Genomic DNA, 20,081 nt, shown 5'->3' with positions numbered 1-20,081 from the left:
GACTGCTCTTCTCCTACAGCATCCATCTCAGCAGTTCCTTTAACTTTCCAACCCCCACCCAGGAATCAGAATCAGAATAGAGCTGGAAGTGACCTTGGAGGTCTTCTAGTCCAGCCCCCTGCTCAAGCAAGAAATCCAGTGACCACCCAGTCTCTTCTTAAAAACCTCCAGTGATGAAGCACCCACAATGTCTGAAGACAAGCTGTTCCACTGGTTAATTGTCCTCACTGTTAGGAAGTTTCTCCTTAATTCCAGCTTGCTTCTCAAATAGACTAGACTAGACTAGACTAGACTAGACTACTAGACTAGACTAGACTAGACTAGACTAGACTAGACTAGGATAGGATAGGATAGGATAGGATAGGATAGGATAGGATAGGATAGGATAGGATAGGATAGGATAGGATAGGATAGGATAGGATAGGATAGGATAGGATAGAGCTGGAAGTGACCTTGGAGGTCTTCTAGTCCAGCCCCCTGCTTAAGCAAGAAATCCAGTGACCGCCCAGTCTCTTCTTAAAAACCTCCAGTGATGAAGCACCCACAATGTCTGAAGACAAGCTGTTCCACTGGTTAATTGTCCTCACTGTTAGGAAGTTTCTCCTTAATTCCAGCTTGCTTCTCAAATAGACTAGACTAGACTAGACTAGACTAGACTAGACTAGGATAGGATAGGATAGGATAGGATAGGATAGGATAGGATAGGATAGGATAGGATAGGATAGGATAGGATAGGATAGGATAGAGCTGGAAGGGACCTTGGATGTCTTCTAGTCCAGCCCCCTGCTCAAGCAAGGTTTCCATCGTTTCTTGCCTTGCCTTCTGGTGCTTTGGAAAATAAGTTGACCCCCTCCTCTTTGTGTCAGCCTTCCTAAAGGAATACAGTCATGTTTTTATAGGTAAAGGTAAAGGTTCCCCCGCACATGCGTGCTAGTCGTTTCTGACTCTAGGGGCCGGTGCTCATCTCCGTTTCAAAGCCGAAGAGCCAGCGCTTGTCCGAGGACGTCTCCGTGGTCATGTGGCCGGCATGACTAGACGCCAAAGGCGCACGGAACGCTGTTACCTTCCCACCGTAGTGGTCCCTATTTTTCTACTTGCATTTTGACGTGCTTTCGAACTGCTAGGTTGGCAGAAGCTGGGACGAGTAACAGGCGCTCACTCTGTTACGCGGCACTCGGGATTCGACCCGCCAAACTGCCGACCTTCCGATCGACAAGCTCAGCGTCCTAACCCACTGAGCCACCGCGTCCCTTACCATGTTTTTAAGCCTTTATGAAATGTCAGCAGAAATGAAATAGATTGCATCTCTGGGGCAGGGAGTTCCACAGTCAACAGGAAAGACCTGTTTGCTAGTTCCTGACAGTTAATATTCCCTGATAAAGAGCATGAACCTTCATCCCTGGAAATTTTCAAGAAGAGACTGGAGAGACATTTGTCCGGAATAGTATAGGATTTCCTGCCTGATTGGACTGGAAGACTTCCAAGGTTCCTTCCAACTCTATTATTCTATGTTCTGTGTTGTTGGACATAGTGAAGTGGATAAAAGCAATTGAAGAAGGGTGATCATACAAATAATGGAGCCTCATATCATTAAAGTCTTTATAGATGACAACCAGTATCCAAAAAGACATTCAAAGCCACTGCAGTTCATGGAGCAGAGGTGTAACCTGGGTGTAGTAAGATGTTCCCATAACTATCTGTGCATTCTGGACTACTTAAAGCTTTGGGATGCTCTTCAAGAGCAACCCCATACAGAGTGGATTGTGATATGCATATATGGGTACCCCCAAAGTCTAGCTTATTCAAACATGTATGTGGATTTGAACACTAACTGTAGCAAAAAAATAAAACAAGCATTTCAAAAAATATTAAATCAACTCAAAAAGGTAAAGGTAAAGGTTCCCCCGCGCATGCGTGCTAGTCGTTTCCGACTCTAGGGGCTGGTGCTCATCTCCATTTCAAAGCCGAAGAGCCAGCGCTTGTCCGAGGACGTCTCCGTGGTCATGTGGCCAGCATGACTAGATGCCAAAGGCGCATGGAACTCTGTTACCTTCCCACCGTAGTGGTCCCTATTTTTCTACTTGCATTTTTACATGCTTTCGAACTGCTAGGTTGGCAGAAGCTGTGACGAGTAACAGGCGCTCACTCTGTTACGTGGCACTCGGGATTTGACCCGCCATACTGCCGACCATCTGATCGACAAGCTCAGCGTCCTAACCCACTGAGCCACCACGTCCCCTTCTCTGTGACAGCTCCTCAAATATTGGCATATTCCTATCATATCACCCCTAGTCCTTCTCTTCACTAGACTAGACATATCCTTGGCTCTTGTCATCTAAAATAAAGAGGACACTACTATTCTTAACCACTTTTATATGAACTACTAATCTATTTGAAGGCCAGGGTGTTTGTTGGATATCCTAAAAGATGCTCTTGTAAATCAACTCAACAGCACTCTTTATGCTAATTCCAAAAAATAATCAACAGTTATTGTGAAGCAGCTGGAATTAAATTCTGTACAGGTACCATAAATTTTATCTGATAACACTACAGAATTAATTTGCTGGTGGTAAATGATACCCCATCCCAACCAAGTCTTTGTCTTCTTGGCATTTTCCTCCTCTGCTTAGAACTCCAGAATAACCTCCAAAAGGTGTGGCATTTCAAAAACCCAGAATGAACAATTAATTCTAAATATAAACTTGCACAGTAGGGAGCAAGCAACATATAAGGAACGGTTGCTTGAATTGGGTAGGTCTAGTCCAATGAAAAGAAAGACAAGGAGGGACATGATAGCAGTCTTCCAATATCTTAGGGACTGCCACAAAGAAGAGGGAGTCAAGCTATTCTGAAGGCAGGACAAGAAGCAACGGATGGAAACTAGCCAAAAAGAGAAGCAACCTAGAACTTAGGAGAAATTTCCTGACAGTTAGAACAATTAACCAGTGGAACAACCTGCCTCCAGAAGTTGTGAATGCTCCAACACTGGAAGTTTTTAAGAAGAGACTGGACAGCCATTTGTCTGAAATGGTATAGGGTTTCCTGTCTGAGCAGGGGGTTGGACTAGATGACTCCAAGGTACCTTCCAACATCATCATCATCATCATCATCATCATCATCATCATCATCATCATCATCATCATCATTATTATTATTATTATTATTATTATTATTATTATTATTATTATTATTATTATTATTATTATTATTGCTTGGTGTTTGGGATATTTGCTTTGAATTCCACACCAGTGCCTACATGGATGGTATACACAACTTCTCTTTGGCATGGACATGGTATCAATTTGCTCTATTTCAATATATAGTGTAAAGCATACCTGGGCATTTTATGGCCCCTAGGCTTTGGCTGTCCCTGTCCAACCTACGTGAGGTCAATCAAAAATGAGAAATAAAATGTAAATAAGTGTACACCGTGCACTGCTTTTATTTTGAAGGCAACTGCTATTTTTTTTTTCAATTTACATATGTGCATGTGTGCGTTCACAGCCCTATTGTATTGTATTGGCCCATCACAACAGCCCCAATTTCTTATGTAGCCCCTTCAGGGAAATTAATTGCTGGTGATGTCCAGTTATATATTTCAACCAAGTGAGACTGCCAAGATTCTGTTCCAAGTTCTTGAAGGCTGTATGAATTAGGTGGGGAGGAACTACGAAGGAAAAGATACAGCTTGATCAACCACACCGCCACCAATACTGGCAGGACAAGCTACTGTGTATAAACAGGGAGCAAACCTCACATTCTCTAGCACTGACAATCTTACCTAGTTGGGTAATGAAACATCTGCAAGCAAATAGCCAAACTCAGAGAGCGTCAAGAACGCCACCATTCAACCCTCAGCTACCTATATTCTCTTCCATTGGAACTTTGTTTCTTTGTGATGTTTTTATATTTGCAGAATTAGGCTAGCTGTTCAAAGACCTACTGTGGCTTTGAAATTAAAAGCAGATGAATGCTGCCTTTTTATTGAGAATTCAGCTGCATATCTGGAAGGTTGGCTTTGGTGCCATGGCAACCTAATATCTGTGAGAAGCAGTCAGTTATAGAAGCCAAGGTCAGAGGGCAGAAATTTACTGTTCATTTCTCCCAATGCTCTGCTCAGAGCTACCCATCCATTCAGCTGCTGGCAATAGCTCTACTGCAATGATGTGGATACTGTGTTGAACAACAGCGCTGTGCAGAAGCAATAGAATTTATTCAAAGCCCACTCAGTTCCAACCATTCAATACTAAGCAAAGTGAGGACAAAATAGGCTTCAGTGGGTGCCAGCTGGTAATGACAGCAAGTAGCAGTGCAGCCTTGCTTAAGTTTTAATATCTTCTAGGTGAATGGCCAGGTAGTAAGGAAATTAAAATGCATCTCACCTGTACGACACCAGCTTCATGAAGACTAAAATGGAAAGTACAGGTTACAGTGTCACAATAAGACTCTAGGATGCCTACCAAAAAAATGTTGCATACTGGCCATATCTAAGTTACAGAAGAGTTGTGTTCCAGGAATCTTGGCCTAAGCTTATTCTTCTCCATGTTGGATTGTGCCCTGGATGCAGGCACCAAAAATGGTAGTTATTAGTTTTGTATAAAGCTGAGTTTTCATAACTCATGGCTTCCATAACTTAGATATTTTCTGTTTTGTTATTCACTGATTTGGCTGCCAATTCAACATACCACCCAAGGAAGCAAACAAGAATTTATAAACAGTAAAAAGAAAAATCAACAGAAATTAAAATACATTATGCCTGAGGTGGGGTTGCACACGTATTATATCAATGTCAAAAAATTGATTCACCTAGCTACTAGGTCTAGGTCCAATTTCCGGTGGAAAAAACAATGTTGGAGATGACCAGGCTGAGACTGAGAGAGGAATCAAGCATCTCATCAGTCTTGAATCCTTTCGTGCCCACAGGAGAATTCCAGCCCACCTTGAATTCCTTTGACTCTTTTCTACCACCAATTTGTTATGACTATTAGAAATTCGGATTCTTGTAGACAGTAAAAACCACTTTGCTTCCTGATTTCTTGTGCCTGAGAGACAAGTCCTCAATATTTTGTGAAAGTTATTGGGCTGAATGTTTTTCAGGGATTTCTGGGCCATGGCAAGTGGTCTCACTACTGGGTTCCACCCTCTTATTTGGCCACATTTTTTATTGAAACTGGTTTGTGGGTGACTCTACCCATTTACATGAGTATGAGCTCAAGTTTAATATGTACGGATTAAATTTATTTGCCGCCTATCTCACCATGGGGCTACTCTAAGCAGCTTACCACAATAAAAAAGAAGAAATGAAAAGAGCATAAACAAAACAGAAGTAAAATAATAGAACAATAACCTAACACCGACAAAGGAACCCAATGGGAATAATCCATCAGTACGATAACCAAAAAGATGGATGGGTGAAGAACAGAGAGTGAGTGGAGAGGCAGAGTTTGCCATCAATCCAGAGCCACCTCCAGCATGGTATTTGTAAAGACCTGCCTCAGCTAGGTCTCCCAAGAAAGCAGAACTCTTGAAACATGCATTGTTTCAAAAGGAACTTTTATTTGGAGTTAGTGACAGCTAGGAAGCAAAGCAAGGTCTGGGGTAAAATCCCACACAAGCAGTATATCAAAAGCAATATTTGTTACTCCTCCCCCCCAGGGTCCCACTGTCTGTTTGAACCTTGGCCAATCCACAGGTGGTATATTGCTTTGGTAACTGGTTTCTTTGGAGTTCTCCTCAAGGTTTCTCTCAGTTTCGTTTCCCTCTGGTTCCAAGCACAAACCGTCTTCCAGATAAGGATGATGGTATTTGGCTGCATTCCTTTCCCTGGGGGAAGGGCAATCTGTGAAAGCAAAGCATCCCCCCCTCCTAACAGAATGGCAGGCCCCCCAAAATGGCTACAGAAGCATGCATAGGATAGAAAGAAAAAGGATACATTTCTTTGTGCATCTGACAATACTCCCGCCATTTTGGTCTCCAAGCCAACCAATAGTACCAGGTCTTCAGGCTCTTGTGGAAGGATAGAAGGGTGGGGGCACATCTTACATGTGGTAGTAACTTCTAAAGGGCGGGTGCTACAGAAGAGAAGAGTTCTTCTTCTGGACCCTTTTAGTTGGAGCTATCAATTGTCACCAATATTGTGTGGAGTCAGAAGTCCACAGTCAAAAATGCAGAGCTCAACTGGGTATCCCAAGCTACGTCCTTCTCACTTTGTCTCTGCTAATGCTGAAAATTCCTCAAATCTTAAAAATAGGCTGTACTGGGTTTGCTGTTCCTTCTCTCCTGTTATCAACTAGTAAAGGGCAAAGGGTAAGAATTCCTCAGCAGCTGAGACTGAGAACTTTTAAGAAGAGGTTATGTTCAATGTAACTTCTTGTGCCAGTTCTGAATTTAGAACTTGCATTACGGCCAGGCAGCCTGGAGAAGCAAACCTTTGCATCTCTGAAATAAATGTGCCTACTGCAAGATCAGGGTATAGTGAGACATTTGGCACGTGGGTAATTAGAAACTCTCAAAAATGGGGGGGGGGACCATTTGGGATATGTGTTGAAGGATCTGAAATAAACAGAGGCATTTTTTCCCTGCTGGCTTTTGTTATGCGAATTGATAAGGTTCAAGGAAGGTGAGATATTTCACGGCTTGAAATTAGAATTGCTTGCAGCTAGTTCCTGAATATTTAAGATAATCTAGGTTTTAGATTTTAAAACCTCACCTTGTGTTTGATCCAAAATTGAACTCCACCTTGACTCAAGCTGAATTAAGCACCTGAAGGCAGGACAAGAAGCAATGGATGGAAGCTAATCAAGCAGAGAAGGAACCTGGAATTAAGGAGAAATTTCCTCACAGTGAAAACAATTAACCAGTGCAACGACATGCCACCAGAAGTTGTGTGTGCTCCAACGTGGGATGATTTTAAGAAGAAATTGGACAACCATTTGTCTGAAATGGTATAGGGTTTCCTGCCTGAGCAGGAGGTTGGCCTAGAAGACATCCAAGGTCCCTACCAACTCAACTCTTCTCTTCTCAACTCTTCTCTTCTCTTCTCTTCTCTTCTCTTCTCTTCTCTTCTCTTCTCTTCTCTTCTCTTCTCTTCTCTTCTCTTCTCTTCCCTTCCCTTCCCTTCCCTTCCCTTCCCTTCCATTCCATTCTATTCTATTTCCGACCTTTTGAAGTTACAACAACAATGAAAAAATGTGGCTTACAATGGGTCTTTGCATTTACAACCATTGTAGCCTTTCCATGGTCATGTGGTCATAATTCAGGTAGTTAGCCTGTTTTTTTTTTAGCAGATAGGTTGTTGTTATAGAAATGGCTAGCATGTAATATAAGTTTAAAAAAATGAGGTCGTAATATGTTTATCTTCTACTGTGCCAAAGAGAGTTGGAAGTCAACTCTTTTTTTTTCTTTCCACCCCATATTTTCTCTTCTTCCCTTTTTCCTTCCCCTAGTTTTCCATTACTTTTTATTTTTCTTTGTAGTTTATATTTTGATAAAATTAATAAAAAAATTAATGGAAAAAAATTCAGGCACTTAACGACCAGCATATACATACGACAGTGGTGGCAGCATCCTGGGATCCTGTGTTCATTGTTTGTGACCTTCCCAGCTGTCTTCCAACAAGCAAAATCAATGGGGGAAGCCAGATTTGCTCATGAATCACTTAACAACTGGAGTGATTCACTTAATAGCCATGGCAAAAAAAGGATGTTAAATTGAGTGTGACCCACAACCACCACCTTGCTTAGCAACGGAAATGCTGGTCTTAAATTAATTCTTAATTCTGGTCCACAAAGAAGAGGTGGTCAACCTGTCCCAAAGATGCTTTTTCATGAGGCGACTGGACTTTCTTGTTTTACTTTCAAGACATTTTGCTTCTCATCCAAGAAGCTCCTTTCAGCTGAAGAAACATCTTGGGTGAGAAGCAAAACGTCTTCAAAGAAAAACAAGGATGTCCAGTCGCCTTGTGAAAAAAGCATCTTTAGGACAACTATGACCTGGATGACTGAGAATCTCCATAGACAGGGGGTCATCCTATTTTCCAAAGCACCAAGGCAAGACAAGAAACAACTAATCAAGGAGAGAAGCAACCTAGAAATAAGGAGAAATTTCCCGACAGAACTATTATTCCATGGAATGGCTTGCCTGCAGAAGTTGTGGCCGCTCCATCACTGGACACTTTTAAGAAGAGACTGGACAGCCACTTGTCTAGAATGGTACGGCCTCTCCTGCTTGAGTCGGGGGTTGGACTGGGAGACCTCCAAGGTCCCTTCCAACTCTGTTATTCTGTTATTTTTGGTCATAAGTCAAGGACCCCCTGTAAACATTCATAGTGTTCTGCCTTTCACCATCAGCCTTAAAATGGAAATGCTGACTCCCTGAATGTAGCTTATGCAATATGTAGATGCACCCTAAATATTTATTAAAAAAGGAGAGCAAACCCCTCCCATCTTTATGAATATTCATTCTCCTGCTTAATGGTCCCCTCAAGCATGGATTTGTGCTACTTCTTTACATTGGTATTTTGCCTGAAGTAAGGAAATAATTTCTCCCCGAATTTTCTCCCCCTCTTTCTCTGCAACACATTAAAACTTATCTGTCAGCTCCTTTCGCATTCAGTAATACAGAAATTATTGGAACACTTAGGATACCACTGTTTATGAAGGAGAATGTAAGGGGATGAAACTTTAAAAAAAAATCCTAGATACAATTTTCCACTTAGTCATACAAACCTTTAGCAGGCAAAGAAATGTTGATGAACCTTAAAAAGGTGACGGGAGGCAAACATTGCCCTGGCGAAGCCAAAGAAAGTAAGTACATCCCTAGAAAGAAACTAAGTTCATGAGGTAACTGCCTCTGTTCTTTTGAAATCTATAAACTTTCTAGTCCTGTCCCTCATGGTTACACCAACAGCCTCATTGACCTCATTAAGTACATACTGCGTGATGGAATCTGGCGCTGTTGGGACATGCTGGCTAAAAAGATAAATGCCATTTTAGGTTGCATCAACAGAAGTATGATTTCAAACTCCTGAGAAGTATTAATTCTTTTATCTTCTACCTTCTTCAGGCCTCACCTGGAGTCCTTGATCATATTCTGGGCAACACATTTTAAGAAAGATTCAGAGAAACCAGAACGGGTGCTGAAAAATGCAAAGAATTAGGTCTGAATGTGTTGAGTACTTATTGCTAGAGTCAGCAAATCTTTTCTGTAACTTCCCATGCCACCAAGGACAGGTTCTCTTTATCTTATTTGCCAGATATGAACAGACTATGTTAATTTTCCACTGAAATCGATGAAAACTATTTAACTTTGGGGAATTGTGTCCTATCTTAATTGATTTTGGAGCTGACTTTCTCTTCATCCCTGACTTTCTCCTCATTGGTACGGCAACTGATGCTTGCTCTCGAGCACATGGATGATCAATAGAAAAAGATTAAACATCATTTCTTGAAATTCTAGGTCTTAATATTTAACCTCCTAGCAGCCTCATATTTGACCAAGGTGGCAGGGAATAGAACAGTTTGGAAAGGGTATTATGGTTCATTGCAGTCAGCCAGATGTTTGGACTGGATTTGGCATGTTGATCCACCTATCGAGTCCTTCCCAAGGACCTGGCAGATGTTGTTGTTTTATGGTGTTAAAGGTATTGTCACAGGATGTCAGCTGTTCCAAGTAAAGCTGCCTTTTGCAATAGACTGAAGATAATTTGGCCAATGCCAATGATGTTCAAGTGGTGTTCCAGATGTTTTGAGATTGCCCACAAGGCACCTTTCACTTTTGGTACTATCTTTGCTCTTTTTTTGTCACAGTTTTTCTACTTCTATTTGCAAATCTTTGTATTTTGTTATCTTCTCCAGTTCTTTCTTTTCTATTTTGCTCTTCTCCAGATGTTATATCTGAGTAATCTATGGTGAGATTCACAGTCTAAGACTGGTGGAAACTTAATAATTCAAGTCCTAAGCAAGGATCTAAGAATAATTAACATAATGTCTAAGAATGTAGGTAGTTCCAAGCATACTGAAGGTGTAAACCTAGGGTGTTCAGGTGCAATAAATTCAGTATTTCCAGATATCGAAGGATTTCTTCTGTATTGTTATGAGCAATCAAAGCATGGTATGTATCACAGCATTTCTCTTTCCATAGGTGTTCAGTTTCAATCTGCAAGTCTGGTATTTTGTAATTTTTTCCAGTTGCTTTTTTTCAAGCCTAGCATCACCCAGTATAGCAACATCAATGAATCAGACTTTCTTCTTTTTCAATGAACGTTATATCTGACATGTTATGAGCAAGGCACTTGTCTATTTAGGTTTTAAAGTCCCATAAGATCTTAGTCCATTCATTTCCCAAAACCTTCTCAACTTGATGGTCCCAATACATCCAACTCCAAACTTCTGGCAAAGTTTCCAGTTATTATTGTTATGTACACAAAAATGTGAAGTCACAGCTGCCAATTCTTTAGCTGGTGTTGGCCCTATTTATTTATCACTGAAAACAGCTAATCAATGTAGGGTGATCATACCCCAGAAAAGTAACTCGGTGGACCTGACAACAAGATCATTATCAAGTTTTATTGCTTAGCAGAACTCAAGAAAAAAGAGGAAGGGGAATCTGTGGTGGAAATCCGATCGTGAATGAGGCAAAAATAATTTTGTAATCCAAGAGATTATCCCAATGTTCGTGGAAGTGTTGATCACAGATGTTTTGAAAATTTGTCCTGTGCTGGGTGGTTAAGATGCAGACAGTACAAACACAATGCCTCCCATTTGTCTAATTAGATAAGAAAAACTATCCCACAGCTTCAGCCTCTAAGCAAGAGGGATGATCAGGAAGGACTGATCACCAGCATTAAGAGGTAGGCAGAAGTTCAAATATGGCCATAAAACAAGAAAATAGTAGAACACCCTTCTAAAACAATGCTTAGGGTATGCTTTCTTGGTCTCATTAAAGGAAATTGCAGCCATTCTGCATAGCAAAGCATTTTAAAAGTTCAAATGCACACCGGCATTACCCACAATGCTGAAGCGAGGCTTCAGTTGCAATGAAGCTTAATACATGACACCATTGGTGAACCTCTGGCTGAGGGCCAATCTTTGTGTAACCGAATCACTTTTCTCCAGTGCCTTTTAAAATCAGAAAACAAAAAGCAAGCTTGACATTTCATAGTACAACATTCAAAACTGTCCTCTGATGCTAAATAGGTTTGATATGATTTGGCTCAGTGGTTAAGATGCTGGGCTTATCAGCTGGAAAGCCAGCAGCCTGGGTTCAAGACCGGAGCACTACGTGACAGAGTGAGCTCCTCTCCTCACCTCAGCTCCTGCCAACCTAGCAGCTTGAAAGCATGTACATGCGAGTAGATAAATAGTGGCAAGGTATCAGCGCTCATTGATGTCATGCTGGCCACATGACCATGAAAATGCCTTTGGACAGCGTTGGCTCAATGGCCTTGAAACAGAGATAGCACTGCCCCCTCCCAAAGCCAGCAACGACTAGCAGAGTAAAATCCGCAGGGACCCCTTTACTTTTTACTTCTTATTCCTAAGGCCCACTGTACTGAGACAGCAACACTTTCCTCAACCCTTCCTCTTTCTTGTTCCTTCGTATTGTTTAATTGCATTTTTTTTCTTGTAAAGTTATAAATAAAGTAATTGGCCAAATAATTTTGCTCTAAATTAGAGGTGTAAAATACGCAATCTAGGGCTCTGAATTGCACTGTGACTCCCCCCTCCAAAATCTCCAAGAGCAGCCCCCAAGGACAATTCAAAGTTTGTTGCCAAATTTCATTTTTTTAGATATTGTGTCCAAAGGGTCAAATCATTAAATCCATGAAAAGATCTCTCATTGATGGTTTTTCATCCAATCTGCTGAGAGATAATTATATTTAAATTGGAGTTAAATTAAATCAGGTTTTGTTCTTCTCTCCCCTATCTTGGGAATGTGGCACACAATTCAAAGGCCAAATGAATGAAAACATTTGTGAAAACATTTGTATATCCCTGCCTTGAACTAAATCAGCTCGCTATCCGCATATTGTATCTCAAAACAGCCAATTGCAGTGTTCAGCCAGAGTAACCATAGTACAGATCATCCTTCCTTAACAAGTTGGGACTGGCAACGTGGTGCTGTCTAAGCTTGGCTCTTTTCTTGCAGATGTTTCATTATCCAACTAGGTAGCATCATCAGTACTAGAGGAGGTACGGGAGAACAAGTCACAGGTTTGATGGAAGGGGAGGTTCCATGGGAAATCAGCTGAAAGAATTGGAGCCAAATTGGAGCCTTGGCAGCATAGAAAGAATTCAGGTCCATTTAGGACAAAACTGGACAGCCACTTGTCTGAAATGCATAGGGTCTCCTGCTTGTGCAGGGGATTGGAATAATAATAATAATAATAATAATAATAATAATAATAATAATAATAATAATAATAATAATAATAATAATAATAATAATAATAATAATAATAATAATAATAGGTTGGAAGGGACCTTGGAGGTCATCTAGTCCAACCCCCTGCTCAGGCAGGAAAACTTATACCATTTCAGGCAAATGGCTGTCCAGTCTCTTCTTAAAAACTTCCAGTGTTGGAGCATTCACTGCTTCTGGAGGCAGGTTGTTCCACTGATTAATTGTTCTAACTGTCAGGAAGTTTCTCCTTAGTTCTAGGTTGCTTCTCTCCTTGGTTAGTTTCCATCTGTTGCTTCTTGTCCTGCCTTCAGGCGCTTTGGAGAATAGCCTGACTCCCTCTTCTTTGGGGCAGCCCCTGAGATATTGGAACACTGCTATCATGTCACCCCTCACTCTTCTCTTCGTTAAACTACACATACCCAATTCCATTAGAACAGGGGTCCCCAACCTCCAGGCTGCAGCCCACTACCAGGCCTTGAGCCTTTCAGGAGAGGGGGTGCTTCTGTGCGAGGGGGGGCAAGTGCAAGCACTTTACCTACGGCAGCACCTGCCGCCGGCATCAACCTCCCTCCGTCCAGTGCGCTCCCACAGAGAGGGCCTCCTCAGGGTGCCTCCGATCAGAGAATGTCGATTGGTGGCCCCCAGGGTGAGGGCGTTCTCTGTGGGCGCGCCAGACCTATGGAACCGCTTGCCGGTTGAGCTCCGGATGGCCCCCGACCTTCGCTCCTTCTGGTGCGATTTAAAAACTTATTTATTTGAACAATCTGGCCTGGTTTGATGGGTTTGGGGTTGGATCTAATTTTAACATAGTTTTAATCATTGTATTATATTGGGCATGATTATTTAATTCTTTTAACTTCTTTTAACTTTTGTATTTATATTCTGATATTTATTGCCCTGTACACCGCCCTGAGTCCTTCAGGAGAAGGGCGGTATAAAAATTTAATAAAACTAAACTAAACTAAACTCGCGCAGAAGCATTTCCTTTTTCCACCCCTGGTCCGCAAAGCTGGGAAGCTTGGGGGACTCTTGCCTAGAAGACTTCCAAAGTCCCTTCCAACTCTGTTATTCTCTTATCTGCAACATGGAAGATGTAATTTCAGACCACCTCAACATGTCCTATGTTGCCTTTAAGTAGGGTTTAGGGTCAGAATAAGAAGGGAAAACACTTCAAACCCACTTGTGGATGGGTGATGGGAGCGTCAGATCTGAACCCTGATCTGCCTGAATTCTTTCTGTGCTCTAACTGGTTGTTCAGAATATGCATGCCATCTTCGTTCTTTGATCTCCTGCCATTTAAACCTTGTTTGCTTTCTATTCCCTGACATCTTATGTCACTTAAATAAAATCTTGTGGGTGTTTGAAAGCATCACAGAAGCTTTCTTTAGCTTCCCACTCCCCCTTTCCAGTCTTGTATATTTTCTCAATGGCAAGGATGCTGTTTATTTCTCAAGATGCTCACCTTCAGGGAAAATGTTATATATTGCGAAGACGGTCACCCCATTATCTCTTACAATGCAGGACATTTTCTTTGTTCACAGTTGTTGGTGAAAAGAGGAAAAATCAGAATAGCAGGCTAGGGGAAAAAAACCTGAATAGTTTTTAAAGAACCTGCAAGGTTAGAAAAATAGAGGAAATAAAAAGAAATTACCAGAAAGACTGATTCATGTCATTTACATCTGAAATTAACTGTAGGATGAAGTAACAACGTGATAGATGAATGATGCATCACACAGCTATTACACCAAGAGTCATTCCCTGATTACAATGGTATAGAAATAGGCTATATAAACACTAGATTTACTTTAAAAAATAAACACTATAGAGGTTTAAACATAAAATGTTTGTGTATGGAGGTTTATCACACTTTCCCCATAGCAACAGAAATCTGTAACATCTAACATTGTTAAAAAAAGATGTTGGGGCTCTAGAAAGAGTACAGAGAAGAGCAACAAAGATGATTAGGGGACTGGAAGCTAAAACACGTAAGGAACGGTTGCTGGAATTCGGTATGTCTCTAGTTTAATGAAGAGAAGGATGAGGGGGGGACATGATAGCAGTGTTCCAATATCTCAGGGGTTGCCACAAAGAAGAGGGAGTCAAGCTATTCTCCAAAGCACCTGAAGGCAGGACAAGAAGCAACAGGTGGAAACTAGCCAAAGAGATAAGCAATCTAGAACTGAGAAATTTTCTAACAGTTACAACAATTAATCAGTGGAACAACTTGCCTCTAGAAGCAGTGAATGCTTCAACACCAGTTTTTAAGAAGAGACTGGACAGCCATTTGTCTGAAACGGTATAGTTTCCTGCCTGAGCAGGGGGTTGGACTAGATGACCTCCAAGGTACCTTCCAGCATTATTATTATTATTATTATTATTATTATTATTATTATTATTATTATTATTATTATTATTATTATTATTATTATTATTATTATTATTATTCATCGCACAGTTAGCCAGATGTTCAAACTGGATTTGGCATTTTTGTCTACCTATAGGGTCCTTACCAAGGACCTGGGATAGGCAGATGTGTATGTTTGATGGTATTATTATTAGTAGTAGTAATAGTAGTAGTAGTAGTAGTAGTAAGTATTAGCATTAGCATTAGTATTAGTATTGTGTGATGATGCATAGGCTTTACAAGCAAAGAGACAACAATTCAATTTCTGACAATGTGTGTTATTTATTTATTTATTTATTTTATTTTATTTATTTGTTTTTATATACCGCCCTTCTCCCGAGGGACTCGGGGCGGTGTACAGATTAAGTACACTGTGTTAGTGAGGGTGAAGGTTTGTTCTCTGAGCTTATGGGTTGGTTTCCAAATGTTTCTTTACCGGGCTAGGTAACAAAATGTTCAGAAACCAACCCACAAGCTCGGAGAACAAACTTTCACCTTCATCCCACACCCGAGCTACAAATCTTTGCCACTATCGCAACCTGCGTGTTACTTTAGATTTAGTTAGGCTGCCGATGATACCAGCTTTGAAAAGCTGTTCTGTCTGAAGGAAGACAAGGCTGGCTGAGGAGAGAAGCAGCTTCAGGTTTTAGGTTTCTCACCAGTCAGCTGTAGTACAGGTAGCCCTCGACTTATGACCACAATTGAGCCCAAAAGTTCCGCTGCTAAGCGAGACAGTTGTTACTTGAGTTTTGCCCCATTTTGCCCGCCTTTCTTGCCATGGTTGTTAAGTGAATCACTGCAGTTGTGAAGTCAGTGACATGGTCGTAAAATGAATGTGGATGGATGGACAGAGAGAGAGAGAGAGAGAGAGAGAATACAGATAGATAAAGAGAGAGAGAGAGAGAGAGAGAGAGAGAGAGAGAGAGAGAGAGAGAGAGAGAGAGAGAGAGAGAGAGAGAGAGAGAGATATTTCTCAATAAAAAGAAACAAAGTGAGCATTTCAAGTTTGCTCCAATTAGCACACATTCCTTCTATGTTTCTATTCCTCCGCTCCTCCACGAATTTGTTTTCTTCACAAAAGACCAGGCCAAAGTTATTGCAGTAGATGGGAGATGGTTTTAGCCAGAATAAAAAGGATGACCAGAGAGAGACCAAAGGAAGATATTGGCCTCACACATTGGAGAAGCATATGGTCCTCTATACATCCTTCTGCTCCATCAAAGTTCACAGACTGTAGAATCTCTTTTTGCACAAGACATAGCACACTTCCCCTCTCTTTTGTTTGGGAAGTTCAATACATTAACATTCTCACATATATAAGAAAAGTTCTTTTCAATGGCAAAAGGAGAATTTCAGCCACACACAAAAAAATCCATTTCATAAAAAACTAAAAGTCCTGCTGATTCCAGTCAATAGCCAATTAGTCCAACATTTTGTGTCAGGAGCTAGCATACGGCCATCGAGATTAGTAGCTATTGACGTCCCACAATTTGCTCTGAATTCATCCAGTCCCCCTTTAACAACACCACACAGCACTGAATTCCAATTTAATTCTGTTTTTCATAAAGGAGGACTTCATCGGATTGGTTACACATAATGAAGGTGTTGATGGTGCTGGTGAAGAAGATGAAAGTTATTGCAAAAACTGCTCTCACTGGGGCTTTGGAAATACTGCCTTATTTCAAGGGGATGGGGAAATGTCCATTTAGTATGCAGAGCAATTAGGAGCTGTGAATTATACTTGCAAAGCATGAGGCTGGAAAAATGAAAATGGTTTTAATGTGTTTTAGTGATAGTTTGAAGAAAATAGGGGGGATTGGAAAGCTCTCTTGCACTACCACTTTTAATCAAATCCTTTCAACCCTTAGATGTATCCCATAATGAGCCATTAGTTTCAATGGGAGATTCCAAGTTCTAACACCATGAGACGGGGAGAAAAACTGGATCCACGTTTTCTGTTTGTTGCCTATCTGCAAACCATCCGCATATCCATATTCGGCAGTTTCCTTACCTAGATATTGCAAAAAATGTTTTCTTAAACACTGAAAATTCTCAGGGCATTTCCTAGAGCAGTGATGGCGAACCTTTCAGAGATCGAGTGCCCAAACTGAAACCCAAAACCCACTTATATATCATCGGGTGCTGGGTGGGCGTGGCCCATTGGCTGGGTGTGGCCCATTGGGTGGGCATGGCTGCGGTGGTAACGGGAGACTGGATGGGTCTAAAAAATTCAATCAACCAATTCCAACTTTGCGAGATCTTTTTTTCCCCCGCGAGAAGTTGGAATTGATTGATTGAACCTTTTTTTTTTTGCACATGGCAGCGGAGGCCTAAAGCAAAAAGGTTTTATACCGTAAAACCCAGCTGAAGGCCTAGGACTGGGGCGATGGCGCGCGTGCCCCCAAAGAGGGCTCTGCGTGCCAGCTGTGGCACACGTGCCATAGGTTCACCACCACGGTCCTAGAGGGCACCTAGTGCATACAGCGATTTTTCCCTGGATTTTTAGTACTCTCTATGATCATGCAAATTAACTCTGTGGTGAGAGCCTGTGCTAAAATTAGACAGGGGGACATGTTGAAGGTGCTACGCTGAGTTTATGAATGTGTGTCTGCGTTTCATGTGCACATCTGGATAATGTCCTCACAAGATAAGCCCTGGTTTTGGCTGATACATGGGCGTGCAAGGAGTTTTGTTCATGTGAGTAGTCCCTTTTAATGTGAGACTGCTTTTGGGATGCCAAAGTCATTTGCATTGTCGCTGCTTAAGATCTAGAGATAGTCTCTGCCATCTGTATTTGTAGTATTTGTCTAATCCAGCCTTTTAGATTCCATAAATAGGCTTTGTTCTCTGGGAAGTGTCACTGATCAAGAGAGAAAAATTCGGCTTGACAGATGCTAGTATAAACCTGGGTTGTCCCAGGAGTAGCTACCTTAATATCAAAACATCAAGCAGTAAACAATACCCCAATCCAGGAACCACCAAAAACATGGCCACCAACATAGTAGGGCAAGCCACTTGTATATAAACAGAGAGCAAGTCCCATTCCCTTCTAGCACTGATAACGTTACCTAGTTGGGTCACGAAACGTCTGCAAGAAAACAACCAACTCAGAGAGCCCCAAGGAGCCCAAAAAACCACCTTATCAGGTGCTCTCATTCAATACATGGTCATGTAGAATTTAACACCGAATCCCTAAACTTATGAGACTAAAATTTTAATATCTGGAATGTTGTTGTTTTTTTCTGATGTCATGTTTGGATTCCCCAGATCACTGTAATACTGGTAGCTCTTGTTACACTTGAACCATGCTTATGTCATGGAGAAGAGAGACTGGTCAAGCTTTAATTTGGTCCCACCCTCTTTATTTGTCATAATGACAATGGCATTTTGTCATTATTTTTCTATATGTCATCTGGGAAGTAATTTTATTTTCAGTGATGAGTTTTATGCTACTTTCTAGTAAGAGTTTTACCTTTTTGTGTTTAGAGAGCTCATTGATTGGCACCTGCCTTGCTTCAAGTTTATCTTTCAAATGCTTCTTAAAACATCATGTCTCCAGCAATTCTGAAATTAAATATTAATGCAACAATTGACATACACCTGGTCAAGAAATGTGATTGTGGAAACACCATCAGGTTCTGAACTTGAGTAATTGGCTTCAGTCTTGATATTAGTCAACATCTTTACATTCCAGAATGCAGTCCTACAAACAGACATTTGAATAAGTTGGGGCACAAATTATATAGGGAGAGAAAGGTCAACAGTCTACAGTACCCTTCTATCTGGGAATTAATCCCACTGAAATAAATGAGACATTACTGAATAAACCAGACATTTCTGAATAAATGTAGGACTTTTTAAAAAGAACTAGCAAGTTGTTCCCGCTTGGTGGGCCCATGGAGTGTAAAAATGGTTCAAATGCTGATTCCAATCAGTTAAAAATATCTACTCAGGAAGAATAATGGAACACAATCAGTAAGGTCAACAGCTTAGATATGATTGAGAACTGTATAACGTCTGTGAAAAACTGAAGGTATATTTTTCATTGCTGTTTTCTTCGGCACTTTCTATTTCCTATTTCCTCTTGCAAAAGACATATTTACTCAATTCATATGGTTACACTTTCAAGAAAAAATAGTAGATCTATACTCTCTGCTCCAGATTTGCCATTGCATAAGATATTTTTTTCCCCAAAAAATATTGCTTTTAAAATAATAATAGAAAAAAGCAAAAGGAATGAAACAAAAATGCATGCATTATTTAAAAACATACATAGCAAGTGTTTAAAAATAGTTGAAAAAGATATAACAGAAAAAATAAGGCCATGTTGTTAGAAGAATAAACAGTTGTAGTTCTATATATAATTAACTATTTAGATATATGTGCATGTGTGTGCATAACATTTATTTTGACTACCGTGCTTTTTTTAACCTACTGTAGTTTGTATTATTGAGTCTCATATTTCATTATATTTATCCATACAAGTCTACATCTATAGGCAATTTGCTCAGAATATATACTATAGACACTATATATATATATATATATATATATATATATATATATATATATATATATATATATATATATATATATATATATACTCGTAAATATAATCAGGTCTCCAATCTATTGAGTGAAAGGGGCTATACATTTATCTTTCCAATGCTGCAGTATTAGTCATTTAGCTATAATAAGGGCACAGAAAATCAATTTACATTGTCCAGTTGTCAAATTTTGTGCATTAGATTTGTAATTCAATCTCTGAAAATGCATGTTTTGTTCCAGAGCAACATTTATATAGTCCACCCTTTTCTTCCAGAACTTACTAACAAGTGTTTCTTAACTTTGGTGACTTTAAAATTGGTGGACTTCACCTCCCAGAATTTCCCAGCCAGCTTGGCTCTGAGTTGAAGTCCACCTATTTTAAAGTCACCAAGACTGAGAAACATAGGCCTAGGAAGGACATTGTAAAAACATACATTTTAAATAAGCACCTGTCCTTATTACATCCCTAACAAAGTGCTTTTCTGCACAACATAATGGAGTCCAATAAATTCTAAATATTATTTCTTGTTGTATAAGTCGTAGGCCAGGGGTCTCCAACCTTGGCAACTTTATGAATAATAATAATAATAATAATAATAATAATAATAATAATAATAATAATAATAATAATAATAATAATAATAATAAGTTGGAAGGGACCTTGGAGGTCATCTAGTTCAACCCCCTGCTCAGGCAGGAAACCTTATACCATTTCAGGCGAATGGCT

At 40.4% G+C, this 20,081-nt stretch overlaps 1 protein-coding gene across 1 annotated transcript in view; it reads left to right on the top strand.

Annotated features, from left to right (window-relative positions):
* CDH4 (cadherin 4) overlaps window positions 1-20,081 on the top strand; it is a gene marked incomplete at its 5' end in the record, with an annotated part of 1,039,205 nt that overhangs the window by 808,169 nt on the left and 210,955 nt on the right. The gene's annotated exons all lie outside the window — the stretch shown is intronic.

The sequence above is a fragment of the Vipera berus genome (assembly GCF_964194415.1).
Source record: "Vipera berus genome assembly, chromosome: 3".
NCBI lineage: Eukaryota > Metazoa > Chordata > Lepidosauria > Squamata > Viperidae > Vipera > Vipera berus.
The sequence above is the reverse complement of the archived record's forward strand: the minus strand, read 5'-3'. Positions and strand labels throughout refer to the sequence as shown.